We start from the raw sequence: 23504 nt of genomic DNA, 5'->3' as shown, positions 1-23504 counted from the left end.
CTGTCCCCGAACCACATTTATAAGTAAAGGGTACTTAGCTTTGGAGATATATAAATTGAAGAGAGATAAAGTACCAGGCAAACCACAAAAAGCTTAAATAGTTCAGAGTTTGCTTATGAGAATCAACATCATCTTCAGATTGCGTTGATTCCCAGCACCATCCTCCTTTCTATGGGAAGAAAATCCAGGGTTGTGAAGAGGGATCTGGCATATCCCTCTAGCTATTCTGTGGGGAGTGACCTGCGGCTTTGTGCATGGGTGACCTCAGCTAACCCAGGCATACAGTCATAATCTATATTGTCATCAAAATAATTTCCTAGGAAATGAATATTTGAATGTCTTGTGTTTTGAAGCCTTAAAGTACAGTGCTATTATTACACTTATACTGTAAGTCAGCAATTGACATGTTAGTTGTTATTCTGTTTTATAACTTGTTGACACGCCTGGAGCTTTAACTGCATTTCTATTGTATGCAATGACAGGTGCGTTCTGAACAGAGGAAAGGTGATTACAGAACACTTTCAAAAATGGTGCTGGATATTAATACTGTATAGTGGGATAAACAATGATCATGAAGCAAAATAGCATAGTACAGTAGAGCAAGCAACTGAACCGGGTACGGTATACATGATAGACAATATCTAGGTCAACCACTAATGATCAACACCGACAAGGTCGACAGAATGAAGGTCAAAATGAGTTTTTCCGCAACCGTGCGGGATGCCTGCCATGCATTGTAAATGATTGACCTTTAAAACAAAATGTCCGAGTTCAGCGACCGTGCATTATATCCTGCCCCTTACTTGTCCAGTCCTTATCCATAAGACTTCATAAGACAGGACTTCCGATAAACCAAGACAAGCTTTGGCCCAATTGTAAAAGAAGGAGGCACCAGGTAATTTTAAAGGCAGGATTTTTTAAAATGTATTATTAATTTTAGTTATATATTTAGAGCTATCTTGTCAAAACTGCACAGTGACTACAAACTGTACGCTACAACATTTGGGCTGTAAGGACGGCATACACAAAAAGATAAATGAGGGTGGTAAACACAGGGCTGCCACCAAGGGAGGACTGCCGAGGCTGGAGTAATATTTGCCATAAATGCAATTTCACATGTCCCTTGAAGAAATGTAAACATAGAGTAGGGCTGCAGACACCAAAAGTCTCACCAGGTACACCGGGGGTTTGAGAAGGGGTAGGGGTCATGCCTATTTTTCAAGTCCCAACCCGAGAATTTCTTGATGGCAGCCTAGGCCACCACCTTTTACTTTCCTCCATGTCTGTGGGTTTTAGCTGATCCTATAGAGAGGCACAGGCTGTAAGCTTTCCACGGCAGACAATTACAATTTTTGCCTTTGCTCTTCTCACTTGCTTCAGATTAATCACAGGGAATATCTCAATCATTGGTAATGACCACAAAATATAAAGTTTCATGTCCTACTTATCTGTTCCAAGCTTTTCCCTATTAGCAGTTGGCCTCATAGTAAAAGCAAAAAAACAACAAACAAACAAACCTGCCCACTCCTTAGACCTTCGTCGAGCTTGGGCGTAGCATGTATCATTTCCAATCCAACAATGAATAAAGCAAAAAGCCCTCAATGTGTTTTAGGTTGATAGTAAGGCAATAGTATCAGGGAAACTGACAAATGTAAGATGCTTTCAAGCTCTGCAGTGCATTTTATATTTGGTAGCGATTACTGTATAAATCTTTGCAGATGTGGAGCATTAATAATCAAATACATGAAAAGCTGTCCTTTTGTTTAAAATGGAATCAGTTAATCCCTTGGATCTCATTTCATAAAAGATGCAAATGTGTTTTTATCTTTCATTAATGCCAATTGTGTCAAGAACAGTTCTCTGTTCCATTGGAGTCCTGTTTTATTATATGGCAAAAAGGAATATAAATTGTGCCCAAGGGCCAATCACAGCCATTTGCACATAAATTTAAATCTAATTAATAAAAAAAAAAAAAAAGATTAAGCGATATGAAATGTAGGCTGTATTGAATTGTTTATCAATTTCTGATCGATTTAAAACTAATTGTAATTGATGTTGGGATTCCAGGGCTAAAACACACATTTACTAACATGATTTGTTATTTTTTTATGTTAATTTGTAGACATTAGTAAAAGTGTGTTCTAATCCTGGGAGCCCATCATCGATTAAAATCAATGTGATCTGAAAATGATTCAAATATAACAATATCAAATAAAATCCACATTTAGTAAATACACTTATAGGTTATTTTGAATTATTAATACCAGGTTTTTAAATAGCGCACACTATTACCCCAGTGGAGCTTACAATCTATATTCCCTATCACATGTACACACACACACACACACAGATATTCTAGGGTTAATTTGTTGAGAGCCAATTAACCAACCAGTATATTTTTGGATTGTGGGAGGAAACCAGAGTACCCAGAGGAAACCCACGCAAGTACGGGGAGAATATACAAACTCCGCACAGTAAGGGCCATGGTGGGAATCAAACCCATGACCTCAGTGCTGTGGGGCAGTATTGCTAACCATTCAACCATCCAGGCTGCCCAGTAGAATGTTTTCTGACAATGCAGTTATTGGTTTTCGGTGTATGCAATTAATTCATTTAGACTGCAAGGTCTCACTGAGGTACCTGTCATCTCTAGAATTCATGTTAGTGATGTTGGACGGCAAAGTGTTTACCTCGGGGAATTCAAAAGAAGACGGTAAAGTAAAATTCTCTGCCATGCTAGTTATTTATTGTAGGGTTAATTTACCTACATATGTAGCGCCTCTCAGCCAGCTCGGGGAACCTCCAGATTCCCGGTGCTGGTGCAGGATGGCGGAGAGGCGATCCATCTGATGGGGACGCACGAGCGTTCCAGTCACTCGGCGGAGGGGAGCAGAATCCCTGCCGGGATCCGCTCCAGGGAGACGGGCAGGGTTAGGGGGGGAGTGGGGGGGGGGGGGGGCTACAGGTGAGACGGGGGAGGTGCGGAGGGCAGCGGCGGGATCTGTCAGAAGTTGAATGGGGCATGCAAGGGTCATAGTGTCATATACTCTATAAGCAGAGGGGTCTTTGGACTGCACACCCTAATTCTAAATAGAATGAGGTGCTGAGACTTATAGCTCTAAATTGAAATAAGAGAAAGCTTAGTTACATACTCTGAGTTCTTAAACTTCACAGATTTGTAATATGGACATAGACTATCCTTGCCTTGTCTCCCTGAAGTTGCGGGAGACTGCTGAATTCACAGGCAGGCCTCTATATCCACAAAAAGTCCATTCACAACCGGCTCACTTCCTAACAAGATGTACACTACCGGGAGAATAATGCTGAGCATCGGGGATTAACAGGGAGGGGAGGGACGTGACCAACATGACCCCCTCAACGATCCTGCGTCAATCACTTTGATTCTTAATGCTTTAAAATGATACAGAATTCCAATTTCTCATGATACGCTGAGATGAGGAATGCTGTTTCAGGGTATTCAATATACTGTAGTATCACCTGATCTGGATATCTCCCAATTGTTACATCATGACCTTGCAGATGTCACCCTGCTTGGCCGCATTTAAAGCCGTCACTGGAATGTTATGATTATTACAGTAAATACAATGTAACTACAGTATCTGCATTAATTTGCTGCATATAAAACTTTGTTGTAATAAAATCAATACAGCAGTCTACAGAACATAGGACAAATAGGACAGTTCCAAGAATTTTCGCATAGACTGCAGATGTGTATTAACACATCTAGCCTCAATATGCCATTGAGCAGGAGATGCCATTAGAGAATCAGCCTCCAGGTCAAGTGCAACTCTGCTAGCACCAAAAAATGCTTAGTGAAATTAGATTCCACCGCAATGGAGGTAGAATACACAGAGGCATAACCACAACCTCGTGGGCCCCATAGCAAAATCCTGGAAGCCCCCCCCCCTTTGTCACTACAATGCCACTCGGGGGGAGGGGTTTGTGGTGTCAGAAGAAAGAGTGAGTAGAGTGAGAGATAAAGGGTGCCGGGAAATAGAGAGTACAGAAAGGGAGGAGTGTGAGCAGGAGAGAGGAAGAAAGGATCAAGAGTGTGAGAGTGTCAGGGAGAGAAAGGAGGAGAGACAGGGGGAGAGGGAGAGGGTGTCAGGTAGAGAGAGAGAGAGACAGAGCCAAGTGTATAGGTAGTGGGGAGAAAGAAAGAGTGAGAGAGGGAGAGGGAGGAATGGAGAGGGAAAAGAGGTGGGTAGAAGAAAGATAGAGGTGAAAGAGACAAGGGGCAGAGAGAGAAAAAGAGATGTGAGACAGTGGAGGAGTGAGAGAGTGTTGAGAGAAAGAGGGGACAGGGGGAAGAGAGCAGGGGGTGGGGGAGATAGAACATGGAGGGGAAAAAATAGAAGAGAAAAAATGGAATGGTGAGCAAGCAAAAAAGAGAGATTAAGAGAGTAGGGTAGGGGGGGGCAGGGTTTGAAAGGCCTACCCCTGGCAGTGGCAGGTCTGCAAATGCACTCACCAGCTGCTCCTTTCACTGCTGGGGTCTCCTGCTCTTCTGTGCTGGGCTGTACCATTTCCCAGCACCGCGGTCCCCTGCTCCCCTCCGTGACACTGAGCTGAGCTTTACTGCTTCCTGGGTGGTGGCAGCGCCGGGATTTACTGCTCCCCGGATGGCGTGGCCTTTAATGCTCCCCTGGAGGCGCCATTCTCTACTGCTCCCCGGGAGGCGACCTTTACCTCTCCCGAGTCCCAGGCGGCGCCGGGCTCCACTGCTGCCTGGGCAGCGCCGGGTTCCACAACTCCCTGGACAGAGCCAAGATGTACTGCTTCTTGGCTCTGAGCTCCACTACTGCCCTACTCTGCTTCAGGGAAATGGGCAGGGTTAGGTGGGTGCGAGGAGGTGGCGGGGGCCATTGGGGAATGGCGAGGAGGCGGCGGGGACCAACAGGGAGCTCCATCGGAAGGGGACACGCAAGTATCCCCTTACGGTTGTTAGCGGGGGCTGCCGGTTAGTGATTCAACTGCCAGACCCCTACTAGATAAGCCGCGCTCCATCTTTACATTGCTTCAAGGGATATGTGAACTTTGTTTATGACAAATTATACTTTATAAACTCTAATCCTGGGCCCCATTTCTGTCTAGTCCTGGGATAAGGAGTCCCCTCAGTCCCCCCTGATGGCTGCCCTGTCTGGCACATCCTAGTCTCATCACATTGTATAAAAGATGCAACATTGGCAAAAAAACAAAAGATGTTAGACACTACCAAGAGGAGGTGTATGGTGCAACTGCAGGAAAGATATATGAGGATATATCTGTATGTCCAATGCTCCCAAAACCTTGTAAGATGTGTACAAGACAGTAAATAAATCACTTACTAAAAGTGTTTATGAGTGACATTGCATTTTATGCACTTGATAAATATAACGTGTTCAGTTTACTTAAAATTTGCAAAGGAAGAACTTCTTACGTGTGATTCATAGAGTACAATGATCTTCCAACCAAAATTCTCAGGTGCTTAACATTTTCCTCTCACTCTCTTCTAGAAGTCGTTAGTAAAGGATAAATTTCAGGATCCTAAAGTGAAATTTCACACTTTGTCACAAGAAGTGACAAGGTCATCATTTCACAGAGGTGTGATGAAGAATTGTATTCATAACAGGATACCTTCCAAGTGCTAGTTAATAGCTGTGAAGACTGAAAATTTTTCTTTAAATCAGTAAACACACTTGAGAACTTAAGGCCTTACGCCTGTGCTCTATGGCACACTGATATCTTAAAAGAAAGAAAGCATTTCTTCTATTTACTTTAACTTTTACCTGTCATCTACACACCACCGAGCAGCCATTATTGTGAGACAACAAATATTCACTAGAAACCAGTAAGTCTCTTTGGAACTCATTAAAGCACTTAGTGACCCTCAGGAATTGCCACTATAATATGCGCTTGTAGCCAATTATCCAATCTCCTGGAAATTCTGATAGACTCCAGAATATGGGGTGGTTCTCCTGGCTCCTATGAGAGTGGGCAACAATTGATGTGTGCAAATTTAGGAATCATAGCAAAATACTGCACTGCAATTGGCAGGACCATGATCACACAAATTAGGCAGAAGTGCCATCTTTTCCCTCCCACCTCCTCATGACAATTGCTAAAAAGAAGGCTTGGGGACACTTTCTATTCTTTCTGGTTGAAGGTGACACAGGTAAATGTCTTACAGTCTTGTGACACTCAATGCCCATAACTGGCATCCAATAACACACAAGTGCCAAACAATAATCTTGGAGGTACTGTATTTACTTCCTGGTTACAATTCTGGACTAGACAACTATTCTGGATGCCCAGCCTTGCTTTATATTAACATGAACCCTTTAAAAAAAACATTTCCTTCTGGCTAAAGCTATCACAGGTAAACTTCTTGAGGGTCAAGGCTACTTGATATCAAAATTTGTTATAGTATAACATGGATTAAAAAAACTGGCAAGTGACAGACCTACAGATGAAGCCCTCTCCAGCCAACCTTCTCTGGATTGCCATGGTGAGCTATGGTAAATCAAGACCTATTGTTCTTGGGTGTGATACAATACATAGAACAATACAGTCGGGGATTAGCAGAGTAATCCTATTACTCACTTAATCCTATAAAAGGGCTAGATGAGGATGGCTCTATCTGTAGGTAACATTTAGTATCAATTCTAGTTGAAGGATTATTGGGTGCATTTCCTGAGGTTAAGGGCAAGGGCAGATCTTGAAAGAGGAGGGCTAGCATGCAGACTCCATTTGGACCCCCTTCCCTGGCTTTTCCCGCATGTGTTGTGATCTACTTTCAATAGAACCTTAAAGTGCAGGAGACTACACCTCCTTTCCCCATGAAAATTGTGTAGGTACCATTTTCACAGTGATTTCAATAGCACAGAGATGCACAGATCTCTGGAAGCATAGCTCTTGTATTACTGTATGTCCCTGGTGATACCAATGGCACCAATAAAAGAGGTAAGTATTCTTAATGGACACAAGGTATGTTCAGTGAGCCCCCCTGGACTCAGGAGACTGCGTGCACTACAAGCTTGCACCCAATAAATATATATATATATATATATATATATATATATATATATATATATGCCTATGGGTCAATGCCTACCAATGAACTAAAACACCATGGATATATAAAACAAATCATCTTTAGGTCATGACAATGAATTGTCTTTTCTTCACCATATCCCTTTCCCCAGCTTTAGAACGTGCTCATGAGTAACATTATTTCAGTTTTTTACTCAATGTCAGGTTTTGGCTCGTTAAATAGATATGTGCCTTCAAGGGTGGGAATACGTGGATGGTTGGGCTTTCCTATTTATTGTGGATCACTAAGCTGTTTCATGGTTTACGGTCACTCAGGTACATTGTATTAGTATTTTACAGCATCAATTTGTGTCGATGAGAAATAACCATATATTTACATGGTCTCTGCACTGAGAAGATGGAGCTCTTCATCCTGTACAGTCTGCAATTCTTCTCCTATCCCTTAAGCTATTGTTTTGTGATTTCAAGATCGCCTTGACAACCACGTGAGGGAAGAGGCTGGAAAGTTATTCAGTTATTGTTACTATTTTCTGTTGTTTGTGCTCAGTTTTCTATCTGCTACCTTTGTGATGTCGTCGAGTTTAACTTAACTGATTTAAATATACTTTTTATATATATATATATATATATATATATATATATATATATATATATGTATTTATATATACATCCCACAATAATAAGCACCATCACTATCAGAAGTGACTCAGGAAAAAGTTTCCACCTTTATCTTTAAATTAATCATTCGCTCAATAACCAACCCTAAGGGGGGTATTCAATCCCAGGTAACGAGTGTCAGGATGTTCCGACAGTCATGACGTCCCGATAGTCGTGACAATGGCCCATTCTCGTCCCGCTCGACTGTTATTCAGCAGGCAGGATGCAATGTCCTGCCTGCCGAATGTCAAAAAGGGGACATGTCCGTGGAAAATAGCCATTGATCGTCAAGATACGGTTGTGATCTCGACAATCCACTCCCGTTTTCGGCAAAACGGGCCCAAATGCTTTTAAAGTCGGGTCCGTTCTGATGAGATGCCGCTTCATTGCTGTCATGAAAGCATTGAATAGGCACCCGCTGCTATTTCCTTCATCAGAAAATAGCGGCTAAGTATTCAATACCGCCCTAAATGAGAATAGATTGTGTATTAGGGGAAGGTTAGCATACAGTAGCTACTCTCATCCAATATTCATAATTTGTTCCCACCTCCTCCACCCCAACCCAAGTTCACAATATGCAACACAGCCGTGGCTGACAGGGAGAAGCAGAGGGTGACAGGGAAAAGCAGTAGGTGACAGGAAGAGGGTGACAGTTGCAGCAGTGGGCCTCTTAAGTCTATGGGGGCCCTGATGCACTGCACCTGCTGCACCAATTGTAGTTCCACCTCTGGCACAGACAACTGATCTCTGATGACATGATATTATAATGTACAGTAGGATTTGGTTTAAAAAAATACCTGTAATAATTTATAACTATTATACTTTAAAACTTATACCTTATGTCCCCACCATATTCCAACTTGGTCAACGTCCCTGACCTCCAATTAAAAACTATAAATAAATATTTATATCCTTTTGTCATACTCGTTAGAGTTTATTCATTATGATGTCTCATCATCTTATTTTATTTTAATGACGTTAGACTCTAAGAAACAGTTTTACTCTTCTCCAGATGGTTAATGGGGTTTAATGAATCGAAGATTCACTATTTTAACTTTTAGAATCAATCCGCGCTGTCTCCTTAAAACAGTTTTACAATTATCCACAAACCGCTGCTGAATTCTCTTCCAAGGTGGGTATGAACCTACTGCTAACCTACAATAAAAATGGATCAATAAACCATATATTTTCCGCTATTGCATTCCTCATCGCTTCTCAAGATCAGTTCATGTAATATTCTATAAGACTATTTCTGTAACATTTATTAAGCGCCTAAGTTCTATGAATAGTTAAAACCACATGTTATAATAAATATAGGGGGAATTGTGGGAGCATGTGTCGAAAGCCTGTTTTTAGTTTATTAAAAGGATTTCCAGGGAAAGAAAATTAAGAACTCCTGATGCTGAAAATGATTAATTTGTGTCACAGACTTCCTCACACATTCAACAAATTTAGCGAGAGCTCTTTTCAAAGCTGTCAATTTTTGCAACATGCTAAGCCTGAGATACTTTTATCTGCAAAATAAAATAGAAAATCAACATCTTCAGGAATCTGTGCTCCTGAAATGAGATTTTGTTAAATGTTTTAAACACAATGGCGAACATTATTTACAATTTGGTTCACAGAGATGGTTAAACTTTCATTATCGCCATCCGCCGCTGTTCCCAACCTACCAGAAGGGGTGCATGCGCACAAGGCGCTCACATGCCTGATCTGACGTAGCCCACCGCCACCTCCCCGCCGCTCCCCACTCTCATACACTAACCCAGCCCATCTCCCTGAAGTGAAGACTGGCAGGGTTTCCACCATCCACTGCAGAGTGAAGGGGAGGCACTTGCGTGTGCACGCACCCAGGACAGCAGGCGGGGGGAGGGGGGTGCTGGGCAGCACCATTAGCATATGGGAATTCCCATATTGTTTCATGGGCGTTCCCATGAGAACGCTCAGTGTGGGGGGGTGTTCCTGCATTTACAGACAGGGTTTGGTGAACTCACAAGGCTGAAAATTTGACCAGAATAACCCCCTTAGGTCCTAATTCAGGTTGGCTTGGTAAGCTGAGATCATTGCAGCTTGCTAAGTGTTTGTGACGCCGCCTGGTCAAATCCCTGGTCCTCACCACCGAATACCCCCAGTACCATGCGAGGGAGTACGAGAACTCATCCCCCCGCATGCCTCTGCTAGCAGGAAAAATCACCATTGTATGAGTTCTCCTGCCTTCACAAATAAATGTCAGTCTAAGCTTGAAAAAGAGGCATTGTAGCCTCGAAACGTCGGGGTTTTTTTTGTGACACCTGCACTAAAGATTTTCTTGATTTAAACCCGTGAGTGCCGCCCGTTTCTTCTCTGCTTTTGTAATACAAATCACTGGGAAGGCAACACGGTCCATCGCAGCAGACAACCAGAGTGCCGACCGACCTTCGAATCTATATATATATATATATATCCCTTGATAAAGTCAGAAGGACGAAACGCGTTGGGACACTCTAGCCCTCCTGCCTCATCTAAGATAAGCACCTTACTTACTATTTGCACTTTGAATTGTTTTTAAATATTTTTTAGTACTAATTGTATCCCCTTTTTAGTATATTCCTAAAGAACATCTCCAAATAACAGTTCTAGGATAGGAAGCGTACCAATTGTGTATTTGTTAAACCCCCCTCCCCCTGTTTTATTGTATGAATATCCCTACTTTTATTGTAATAAATTCAATCTTTTTTACTCACAATAGTGATCATTTTTAATTGGTAATTTTAGCCAGTAACAGTGGTACCAGGTCCGTACTCCACACCAGTAAATCCTGTTCCAATTAGGGCAGTTAGCACTTTATTAACTGTTTGAATGAGCAATAGTCGCCGCATCCTCATCCATTGAACACACATATATATATATATATATATATATAGATATATATATCTATATATATATATATACATATAACAATGTTAAAAATCCATTCGTTTTCAAAAAAGAAATCACTAATCTTAAGTCATCACTCAATGTCAAAAGGATGCTTATTTAACAGGCTCGGTTGAAGTATGCTCCTGAAGACTTTTCTCAATGGGACGTGCTGCATGTTCAGAAAATATGACAGTACTGATTTAATTGACAATAAAATGCATTTTAATAACTGAATGCATAACAACATGTTTCTTCTTTTGTTGCTTGCTAAGTAATTTAAATCTGACAGCAGAGTTTTGCAGATATTTTAGATTACTACGTTAGATCAGAGAACAACAAAACAAAAAAAAAATGGCTTTCCCAGTGTAAAACTCCTTGATAAACCGTCCTGATCTGCTGTGACAGTCTGGCATAAATCTGCATCGTCTTCACAGAGTAAATTTAAAACCAACTTACAGCAGCCTTCGTAAAAAGTCAATTTACCGTGAAACATTCCATGCTGCAACGTTAAGATACAGTATTTTCTCTCAAACCAATTTTCCCAAGTGAACATAAAACCAAATACATGTTAAGAACACAAACAGACCATTATGCATCGCACAACAGAAAACTCCTGAGGCACCAATTTCAGTAACGTTTCCTTAAGTGGCTTTCTTACAAAAGCCTTAATTGTCCACCATCTACTGAAAATAGTCAAATCTTCAATTCTTTGACTCCATTTCCATGAAACAATGCCATTTCTACACTCTGGAAATCGATTTATATTTTTTTTTCTTTTGTGTGGCTGATATTTCATTTAACTTTGCAGATGTCGGTCCTCCTTGATATTGGTCTTTGATTTAAGGATTTGTTTTTGGTTCCTCCTCGAAAGACTTGTTTGCAATACAGATGTGCTTTAATAGAGAAGAAGGCCATATTGCAGTCTCTTCTGCTCGACCCCTTCCTCTCTCCCGACCACAGTACCGTAGAGTCTGATCGCTAGAGGGCTCAGACTCTACGGCGGAGGTGCAGAACTCTGAAAAAAATTGCACTGTGGCCATTTTTTCGTGTGCACCACGCACATTGCACCCATTATAAATACGCCACTGTTGTAATACCATTCCGCTGCAGCACATAGAATAAATTGTATATATGTATATTGTGGCTGTAGTGCTCAAATCAATGTATATAATGATTGTCCCTGTTTTTGGTTTTGTGGAGTGTAAATATTTCTGAAAAATTGCACAAATTTCCTTCAATGAAAAGACTACTGATAATATTTACACATACATGTATAATGTCTCTTTCTTGACAGAACACAAGATATTTGACATTATGGTGTACAACTGCTTGTCTTAAGCTTTTCACTATTGTCAGCCATTTTGTGCATTGGATGGCTAAATGACTGTCTGTTTCAATGGGACGAGTAAAAGGAAGTCTGTGTATATAGTAAATTGAGCTGTAGAGAGTTTAGCTGGGCCCTGAAGAGTGTTGATAACGTGTTTGTCTGTTGCTGCACCACACAAGAGGCCTCTATATCTTACCCATTCCAGTTTGGGGTGCTAGTTAAACCTTCCAGGCCACTGCATGATCCCACATAGTCCTTTATAGATTCAAAACACTATGTCATACATAGTCAGTTCTGATAAGAAATAAAGGGGGTCTCTGTGTTACATGTAATGCCATGATATTACACATTTACACATGATGCAAAAATTGAGCGCTAGGCCTCCAACTACAGTATGTTACACAAGAGAGATGGCCTTAGGCATATACTATGAAGTCCCTAGGTTTGTAGTACTGTCAATGTTCATGTCGCCAACACTGAGTAATTGAGAAGTGTTCCCATAACAACCAATTCAATTTTGGGGCAGTACAGATGGGATAATGGTTACTTGCATCACAGTAAAGACGTCTTGTGTTTGATTCCGAGAGTGTGGAATTTGTATACGAGTGGATTTTCTCTGGGTTCTCCGGTTTCCTCCCGCATTCCGAAAATATACTGTAAGGTAAATTGGCTCCTGGCTAAATATTAACCCTGGTGTTTAAGTGTGTGAATATAGACATGTATTCAGAAACCAAGTTGGGCTAAGTGGTTATTATCTGCCATCAGATTTCTATGAGACTAAGTGAATTTACAGTAAAGAAATATCACAGATGTGGACATTGGAAATTCTAAATGTCACGAGTAGAATTTTAGAAAATGAAATGAAATGTTTTCTTGCTATGGAACACACTGCCTTTATGTGCAGTGCATCAGTTTTTGGAACCATTCCCTGACAATTATATTTTTGCTTGTTGCTATATGCCCTTATCCAATGTCTGTAATAACCAGGGCTTAAAGTGATCCTGGAGAGGTGGTGAAACTCAGTTCCCCTAACACCGCCCCCACTTCCCCTTCTCCCCTATTAGGCAAAGCCTAGACCAGTGCCAGGGAATTTGTGCCCTACCACCCATAAAGGCATAATGTTCCCACAACACATGGTATCACAATCGTATACACATTACACCAAATGTAGTGCCCTTGATTCATATTATATCACACAGTAATGCCCCTTATACACATAATGTCCACAGTTGTTCATCTTAACTTTACATTGCATATGCCGTGCCAGAAGAAGAAGCCACTGGGACAGAATGTTCTATTGGAATTACTGTTCAGGACTGTGTTAGAGGTGGAACTCAGTTCCCCTTACCATTAGAGGTGGTGGAACTCGGTTCCACCTGGTTCCCCCTTACTTTAACTCCTGGTAATAACAAACTTTTTTTAAATACACTTTAATACAATCTACAGGTTGTCTAACTCTGGATACCATTAACGATATTACTTTGCCTATCGAGTAATGTGGATGCACTGTATCATTAATGATGCACGCTCTTGCAGGTTATTAATGACCCATTCAATCATCTGTACATGCAGTCAATGTCAACGACAGCATGCTCTTAGATGTGGCCTCTGAATGATATAATTTACAATATCATGGAGTGTGTATGCGCCATATACTTTGCATAGGGAGTTGAAGACAGGTTAAGGGAAATTGTTAATGATATTGTTCAAGGACCATATGTGTACCCAGCTTAAGCTGCATGATGCACAATAAATAGTTTTGTAAATTAAAAAATTTGAAACATCGTATTAAAATACAAAGAATAAACTTACAAAGAATTAAGGTTCAAAAAGGGTTGATATTGCTTAAAGGATAAACAAAAAAGACAGACTACAGTAAATGGGCAAGTGGTTGTTATCTACCATCCAATTCTATGATTGTGTGTTTAAAATTATGTTAAACAATGGTTACAGTATCTGCTTATGAGAAAAAACTAAGGGGGGGATTTTCTACGATGGGAGTTCTATTTGACATGGTCAACCAATCAGATACCATCTATTATCTTCTAGAGGGTGCTAAATAAATAAGTAGTAGATTCTAATTTTTGATGGAAAATATATATTGTTTAGAGCCTTAAAAAGCCCATTGGCTGTGGCCAGGTGCATATACAGTAAGTCCTTTGAACCATAAACTACTGTCGCCGTTGGATAAAATATTTATGGTTATCTATCATTATACAAGTTGGTGTTGCTTTTGCATTTAGTGAGAGCTGACCCACACAGCTACAAGTTGGGTAATAACGCTTTGTGTTTTTTAAGCATCCTGTAGTGCTGTAGGTTGTGTCAAGTGCATTCTCTATAAACAAAGGATTACATATAGGCCTGTAGAGTTCTTAGAATATTGTGGCATGATCCTACAAAAATATCTCAGCGGCTGAGAACCTTAATTGCTTTCTGTTGCTGAGAAACTAATTAATAATACACACTAGAGACAGAAGTGGATTGAATTTGGATTTTTCATTTTTAATCGCGCTGTACGGATAGAAAATGATTGATTTTCCTCTTTTCACCGGATACATCATAATGTAATTTTCAATATGTGCATTATTTTTTTAAACATTACTTTTCAAGTCATCGTAAGACTACTTATATTTGCATAATGTGACCACTATTGCCTGTTAGTCATTTTAGGGTGGAAGGATTATGTTTACTACAGCTATAAATTTGCATAACAGCTCAATGATTCCAATACTAAACAATGTAACGTATATGGCTGAAAATGTGTATCTAAATATAAAAATGTTACGCTATGCTAATGAAATTTATTACGCTGTTAAAACTGTTCCCGTGGATCATTTGTGGGCTAATGGGTTGAAGACTGGTTTGGTAGAGCATGATAACTAACTTCCAAATGTGAATATGGCTGTTCTATTGAATAAAACATTCTACAATCCATCTGCCACTGATGTAATATGTTTGGAAGTGTGCTTTTGTAGTGCAGGATTCTGGCTCCCTGAAGGGTAACTGTGGCACCTGTCAGCTATACTTTCATATATCATTTTTGAGCCTTCAGATACTATTAGAAGTTTGGATGTGTACAGGTGCACAGCAGTCCGTGAGGAGCCAGGAAACCTAAGGCAAGACCATGCTTGGTCAACTTGTTGAAGTTGTCTCTTCATTGCTGTCCACAAAATCTTGTCTTTCACCGATGAGCCAAGTGTGGAAAGAGCTGTATGCAGTGGGATATTGTGCAGTAAAATAAGATACAGTACTGTAGCATCATGTTAAATCACAATGGGCAAAACCTAATATTTGAATGGCATTAACCAAAGGTCTACTCGTTGTATCTCCCCCTCTAGGTCGTCCCTGTCTGTCTTAAACTCCCCTTCAGATTACAAGTTTTCAGAAGCAGGGCATTTGGGTCTTAAGAATACTGTTTTAGTGATGTTTTGAAACCTATAATTGGTTCTTGTTCTGCAATATTTTACACTGTAATCCACTTTTTATGTTGTTATATTATTATTATTATATTATCCTTTATTGATATGGCGCCACAAGGGTTCCGCAGCGTCCAGTTACAAAGTACACATAATCTAGCAGGAAAAACAGTGACTTACAGTTGAAGACAATACAGGACAAATACAGGGTAAATGATTATAGGAACATCAGCCGATTACTGCAACTTACTGTAAGTATCCAGGTGGCAGAAAACAGCATGCTTTGGTGCAGTCGAAGACTACTGAAGTAAGTAAGGCTAAGCACATGAGCTAAGAGGTCCACAAGATTTTGTTGTCAATTGTGGAGGTGGTGGTGGGGGAGGAATGGATGAGGGCCATAACTTCCTCACCAGATACATGGTAGAAAGATGTAAGAGTTGATGAGAGGGAAGGGGAGGGGTGGTAAGGGATAGGAGGTGGCTGGTTGCTGGCGTTCTGGTGGGATACAATGTCTTGGCATATGGAGTCAATCTTGGATGTGAAATAAGTGGCAAAGTCAAGAGCAGACAGTGTGGAAGGGAGTGGAGGTGGTGGTGGGCAGAGGAGGGAGTTGACAGTGGCAAAGAGGTGTCGGGGGTTGCAAGACTGGGAGGAGATGAGAATTTTGAAGTAAGATTCTTTAGCGAGGGAAAGGGCAGCACTGAAGGGTGAGAGCATAAATTTGAAGTGGAGGAATTCTGCCTTACAGCATGATTTCCTTCATTGTCGCTCGGCAGTGCGTGAGCATTTTTGAAGATATCTGGTGCATTTGGTATGCCATGGTTGAGGTGTTGATTTGCAAGGGTGAATTGTAGTCGATGGGGCGACAGTGTCAAGTGCAGAGGTAAGGGATGAATTGTATAGTAAAGTGGCTTGTTCAGGGCATGATAGAGAGAGAATAGGAGAGAGAAGTGAGTCAAATAGAGAGGACAAGGATGAGGTGTCGATAGCCTCAATGTTACGTTTGGTGATGGTAGCCTTAGGAGGTAGAGATGGGGAAGCAGAGAGAGATAAGGTAAGAGAGAGCAGGTGGTGGTCAGAGAGGGGAAAAGGGGAGTTGGAGAAATCAGAAATATCACAACGATGAGTGAAAACCAGATCCAGTGAGTTCCCATTCACATGGGAGGGTGAGGTGGTCCACTGGGAGAGACCAAGTGAATACAGAAATAACAATTTGTAGTGAAAACACCCACTGGCGAGATGAAAAGGGGACTTACACAAAATGGATAATGTATAAGTCCAAAAGTGAGTTTGCTACCTTATCTAGAATCATTTGGAAATTGTATGAAACTATGGTCTCTTTTGTTGCTCTTGTCTTTCGAGTTTTAGACTAATTATCCATCCGCCTGGACTTATACATTATCCATTTTGTGTAAGTCCCCTTTTCATCTCGCCAGTGGGTGTTTTCACTACAAATTGTTATTTCTGTATATGCTCAAAAGCTTTTTTGGTGGAAGCTTTTCTTGGTGTCACCCTGGGCAGAGTTGTATGTTTGCGCTGTGGAGGTCAGATATATATTTTTCTACTAGAGACCAAGTGAAGATGTCAGATTAAGGAGTTTAGAGCCAGGTGATGAAGGGTTATAAATAGGGATGTTGAAATCACCTAGGATAATAGAGGGAATGTCAGAAGAGAGGAAGTGAGGAAGCCAGGAAGCAAAGTTGTCGAGGAATTTGGAGGGCATGCCAGGGGGAAGGGAAATTACAGCAACTGTTCCTGTTTATGTACTATCTTAGGGCGCTGCAGACCCTTTGTAGCATACTTTCCAACTGACCTGATTTTTGCAGGAAAATGCCATTATTTTGGTGGAAGGTTGTAGTTGAGAGACCCTCTGCCACTGTGCACATGTGCACAACATCTATTTGCAGAAGGCAGTGCTCTGTGAGCTGCTGGCCATGCCCATCAATGAAGAAAATGGGAGGCATGGATCATGATAGCATCATTATTGCTACTATACACCACTTTTTCTGAGGCCATGCCACATTTTGGTACCAGTGCAGCTTCATTTACAGTATAAACAAAGGATTATAATAATGAATGAGGACTACTATAACCTAGACATCAACTAGATTGCCACAAGGAAACGGCCCTAATGTTACCACTTGTCTCTAGACATAAATATATAATTTTATATACAGATGGAGCTGGGCTCCCTCTTGCTGGTGAATTGCCAGACTGTCACCGCTGGCGATCCGCCAGCAGCCCGGCTCTCCATCTGACTGAGACGCGCGTGCATCTCACACGCACGCGCGTCTTAGTTTCCATGCGGCGGGGCGACGGGACCCTGTCCATCTATGCTTCAGGGAGACAGACAGGGTTAGGGGGGGGTGCGGGGAGGTGGTGGGGACCCCGACAAGCCGGCGGGGACCTGGGGGAATCGTGCGAAAGGGGATGCGCGCGCATCCCCTTTCGCAGATACAGATGGTGGGGGATAGCGGCTGGCGTCGCCATCGCCATCCCCTGCAAAGACAAGCCCGGCTCCATCTGTATATATATATATATATATACCATATATACTCGAGTATAAATCAATCCGAATTTAAGCCGAGGCACCTAATTTTACAACAAAAAATCTGGGAAAACTTATTGACTCGCGTAGGACCCTCACTCGAGTATAAGCCGAGGGGGGCTTTTCCAGCATAAAAATGTTCTGAAAAAGTAGGCTTATACTCGAGTATATATGGTATATATATATATATATATATATATATATATATATATATATATATATATATATATATATATATATATATATACATATATATATATATATATATATATATATATATATATATATATATATATATATAATGGGATAAGGCAGATATCATTACAGGGAAAAATACACTCAGCTCATATTAATGATAGCATTTACTTGAATGCCGAGGGAAGGCCAGCTGTTGCGTCTTGCATCAGCTTCTACAAAAACTAGGGATGCGTCATAGGAACGCACACAATCATAATGTTTTCAATGTTGTTAACACTAACGAACAATGAATGAGCTCTGAGAAACACGCTCTCCTCTTTCCTTTTCAAGTGTGTTCCATGTACTGAGTGAGTGGCAGACAATGTTTCCAATTTTCTAACTGGGTGCATTGACCTGTATAATTCCAAGGCCTCACATTTCCTATTTGCAACTTGACAATTTCCTTTTATATGACTGATTTCTACTTTACAGATGTGTAATTAGTGATGGGCAGCAGGTGCAGGAGCCAAGACCTTAGACATGACTCACTGGAGGTTGAATTAAAAAAAAATGAAACAAATAGAATTAAACAACTGCAGTAAACACCTAAATTGTGCCAGTCCCTGAGTTATAATAAATGTGGGTCCTTTTCTAAGAGTCTGTGAGACACAGATGTGGGCTCAAACCTCGCAAGTTTTTTTTTTTTTTTAACGTCGCTAACTTAATTTGCAAAACCAGTGCTTTAAAAATCTACTATATAAAAGTAAAAAAGTGTCCTTCTTTCTATACAAATCCACAGTTTACAAGCCAAGATCATTAAATTTTACATACAAGCGTATTAAAACACGGCTGAGGCAATGGAAAAAAAATGAAATTACGGTTAATTTTTAATAATTAAAAAACACAATTTTTGTTTAATGCTCATTCAGATTACCAAGATCACCGATCACACCCATTGATACAAACCCATCACAACATATGCTCAGTGCAACTTACACTGATGCACTGACTGCCGATAATCTCTGTACTGAGCAAAATTCAGGGTTCTATCTATCTACTATATACTGCATGTATATATCTATATATATATATATATATAGATAGATATATATATATATAGATATATATATATAGATATATATATAGATATTCAGCACAGAGTATTTTAGCAGACAACATGACTCTAGAACACATGTCAATTACAATCTGTGAACAAAAATTGTGGGGGTAAGGCACCCCTAGCACCCCTAGGGGTGAGGCAGTAGCACAGAGTATATCAGCAGACAGCATAAATCCAGAATGGCTGGAGCAATTTACACAAAACTTGGAACACATATCAATTACAATCTGTAAACAAACACACCCCTAGCACCCCTAGCGGGTGAGGCAGAAGCACAGAGCATTTCAGCAGACAGCATAACTTTGAAATGACTGAAGCAATTTACACCAAAATTGGTACACATATAAATTTCAATCTGTGAATAAATACTTTGGGGGTAACACACCCTTAGCACCTCTAGGGGAGGGGCAGCAGCACAGACTATATCCGGACGTAACCAAGCATATATGATATTTGGTTGCTGATTGACACTTTATTCTAAACTGCAGCTGATTCAAGAAAAGTTTAAACCAGAGAAAAAAATAAAGGTTAAACAGCGCTGCTTAGAATACAAAAAAATTAATTCCTCCCGAGGAAGCCGCTGATATCCACAGAAGGCGGAGAAACGCGAAGAGATTGCGGTGAGCATGTGTTGGCTGCATACAGACTGGGGCCAGTGTGTATTCTTGGATAAAGCCTCATTATAGGACAGCACCAGCGGCCGGAGAAACCTTATGGGGACAGGAAGCCGGACTGCTGTTTAATACTGCTGGACTTACATAAGTATACCTTTCCATTATGCGCACATAAAAGTGGGGAACTAACCTGTCTAACAGAGGATAGTCCACAAGATATTGCATGCAAATACTAACTACTAACCATCTAAATCAAAGGAGATGTGCAGATTTTATTATACAGTTATGTGACATTATAGGAATTGGTGACATGATGTGGTAAGGGTAATGGAGATAGCACAAACACACACACTAGCAAAGTCCCCCAACAGCATAGAGTATATCAGGAGATACATAATGTACTGTGCTCCAATGTAAAAGAACGAACAACTATTGTTATTTATACTTTGTGTTTAATATTTACATTGAATTTTGTCAATTTAATTTTTGGCAACGCCGGATACTCCAGCTAGTACGGAAAAAAAAAATCACACCAGACTGTCCCCATACTCAAAAAATTCCCAGTAGCATTCCTACAAATGCAACACTATGTTAGTGAGGTAGTGAGAAATCTATCTGATTCTGACTTGTCAAACACCTTGGATGGGGTGTTGAAATCCCCCTGAGTCACTTAAAAGGCCATATCTATACACTATAGCATTTTTTAATTCCCCGATGGATCATCCCAACACACATTCTTGAATGAAACAATGGCTGCCAAGCTTTCCGGCAGTGACATGTGAAATACTATTAAAATCATTCATCTCATCTTGCAAACTCTTGCCAGCAGCAAAATACTGTATCAGGAAATGATCCATAATATTTTTCACTAGGCATATTATTCCCCCCAAATGGCAATATTTGGCAGGGCATGAATAACTCAAGTGAATGCCCTAACTGCCACTCTTCACAGGCGGAATTAATCCATTGCTTCTGGGCGTGCTCTATGCTCTGTAGATTCTGGCAACAAATTAGAATATTTGCAACTACAGACTATATTTGCAGCTACTATTTACCTTTCCCAATAGAATGGGCAATGTAGTGATGGCAGTAAGTGCGGCAGCCCTTAAAGCCATCCGGCAAACGTGAATAAATTTAAACCCTCTAGTACCCCTTTCACATTGCAGCTGTAACACGGTATATTGCCGTTTTTTTAGTGCTTTAAAACGGTTCCAGCTGCAATGTGAAAGCTACATTGTCAATTTACCGGTTACAGAAAACCGGTATTTTGACACGTGTTAAAAGCAGGATCCTACACGTTTCTGAGCCGTTTTCCCTGCAGTCTGAACAGCTCAGAAACGGTATTTGCTACAAATAATAACCACACTTGATCCCCGCCCACAAGCAGGAAAAAAAACATTTAAAATGACATTGTATGGCTTTCTATGGGTGAAACGGGTTTAATCTGAAAGGTACAAAACGGTATTTAAACTGCAATATACCTTTACGTCATGCAATATGAAAGGGGTTTAACTGGCTTTTGACCAGTTTTAAGACACGTTTAGAAAAACGGGTTGAAAGCAGGTTTTTGCAATGTGAAAGGGGTATTACTCTAACCCTGATCAAAAGTAAATTACAAAATATATTCTTAATGAACTGGTTAGAAACCACACTTTTTTACTTAATTAATTAAAGGTTTCTTGGGAAAGCTAAATTAGTATGCTCTCTAGCGACTTCCAAATCAGAATTAAATATTCTCTTCAATACACAGATTATTATGAGACTAGATTACTTCACGGAGATCCCCCAATTGCATAAGATACCTGGATCTAAAGAATAAACAAGATTAGTCCTTGATGGGTTGGAGCCTTCTCGGATGTCTGTGCAAATATGTACGGTGTATTCCGGTCTACAAAATAGTCCCAATTGCTTATTATGTTTATGATGTGCAACACTGATCGTTTATAACTTAATGTTATAGTTACAACTGTTACGTTATCTTTCATTGCCGCTAATATTCAATGGTTCTTGCTCTACATTTTACTGCAAAGTGATATATTAATAAATATATATTTATATTAAAAAAAAAAAAAACAACAACTGAATAACGTCCCCAAATTACACCTGTGCCAGCATGGTATTATACAAGACTATTGGTTGGCATGACACTGAAGCATAAAAATTTTGATAAAAAGATGGTATGCAACACCTGAACTGTGGTGTGGTCAGAAAGGTTGAGGGGGAAAAGGGGGCTTAATTCTGAATTGCATATCAAGTATGCAAATATTCCTAGTATTTTATTGAGAATCTCTTCGGAGATCAGTAAGATCACACTAAATCATCTATATAAATTGTTTCTAAAATTAAATAAGTAAGCATTTACATACATTTTACCATTACTGTATTTATTTTGTGCTCCTCCAAAAGAAAATACTGCCTAATATTTCTATATAACATAAGCAATTCTTACAAGGCAGAGTGTTGCCTTGTAAGTGATTGCAGCTTTAAAAAAAAAGTCTGAGTTCGGCCGGCATACCGCACTGCCGCCAAACTCGAGTGGTAGAATGTCCCGCCCCATATACCTGTATGTTGTCTTTATTATTCTTTTTTTCTTTACAGTACTCATATTTTCTTACAGGAAACTGGAACCCTTACTTGATTTACATAGACAATTTCATCAAAGACTGCCGTAATCAAGTAATCTCTGTGATTGCTGCCACTATGCTTACAAAATTAAATAATAGAATATAATTGCGTTACTGTATAGGCAATTTGTGCCCCATAGTGTGTGACTAAATTAGTACTATTTAGTTATATCAGTTTATATTATTTTATGATGTAATAGGATCATTCCTTGATTATTTTTTTTGCCTGTATTTCACATATAGTTAGCTTCCCATGGCTTTACTAATATGCAAGCCTGTGAACATGAAGCAGAATCCGGAGAAATGTAATGCTACATAACCCTAAACTAACCCCTCAGCAATTATGTGAAGAGGTGATTTATCCATGGTAGTCATGGAGATATCATGATCACTGCTTTGGGGGCTTCTTTTAAACCAGCCAGAAACATCTATATATGCCACAGTTAGTATCACATTATGACAATGATTTTTAAATAAATTTCCAAGAGTTAAGTCGCCTTCAGAAACTAATTATTCCTATTTACGTTAAAAATGGTTATTCAGCAAGAACAGGGCTGTTTTATGCCTGCCTGTAATATTGTATTTAGAAGTACAGGTAGAGTCTCCCGTATCTGGAGATCTATTATCCGAAATATTCCAAAAACCGTGTTTTTTTAGATTATTTCTGATTTTTTTTCCCCTTGACCCTTTTTTCATACTTACCAAGTCCCCAATGTCCATGGCAGCCTTCAAGATCTTCTTCGGCATCTTCAGCGGTCCCAGGAGTGCATTGCCCCGGCAATGGTCCCCGGCGCGCCTGCAAACTCACTCAATGCACCAAGATCTTGAAGGCCGCTGTGGACGCATGGGGAGCACATTGGGACCATCGGAGGGACCAGGTAAGTATGTAAAAAATAAAATCCAAAAACCGTAAAAATCCCTTAGCCAAAATGTTCATGGTCCCAAGCATTTCACATAAGGGATACTTAACCTGTACCACAGAGTACCATTGAATATGAATTGAACATTACAATTTATTATGTTTACTATTATAATAATATTTATTATTATTAATTATTTATTTGTGTGGG

General features: G+C 40.2%; 1 protein-coding gene across 21 annotated transcripts in view; it reads right to left on the bottom strand.

Moving 5' to 3' along the window:
* The window catches only part of NRXN1 (neurexin 1), a 1139759-nt gene that overhangs the window by 888047 nt on the left and 228208 nt on the right, over positions 1-23504 (bottom strand). The gene's annotated exons all lie outside the window — the stretch shown is intronic.

The sequence above is a fragment of the Crinia signifera genome, chromosome 3, assembly GCF_055691185.1.
Source record: "Crinia signifera chromosome 3, ASM5569118v1, whole genome shotgun sequence".
Lineage (NCBI taxonomy): Eukaryota > Metazoa > Chordata > Amphibia > Anura > Myobatrachidae > Crinia > Crinia signifera.
The sequence above is the reverse complement of the archived record's forward strand: the minus strand, read 5'-3'. Positions and strand labels throughout refer to the sequence as shown.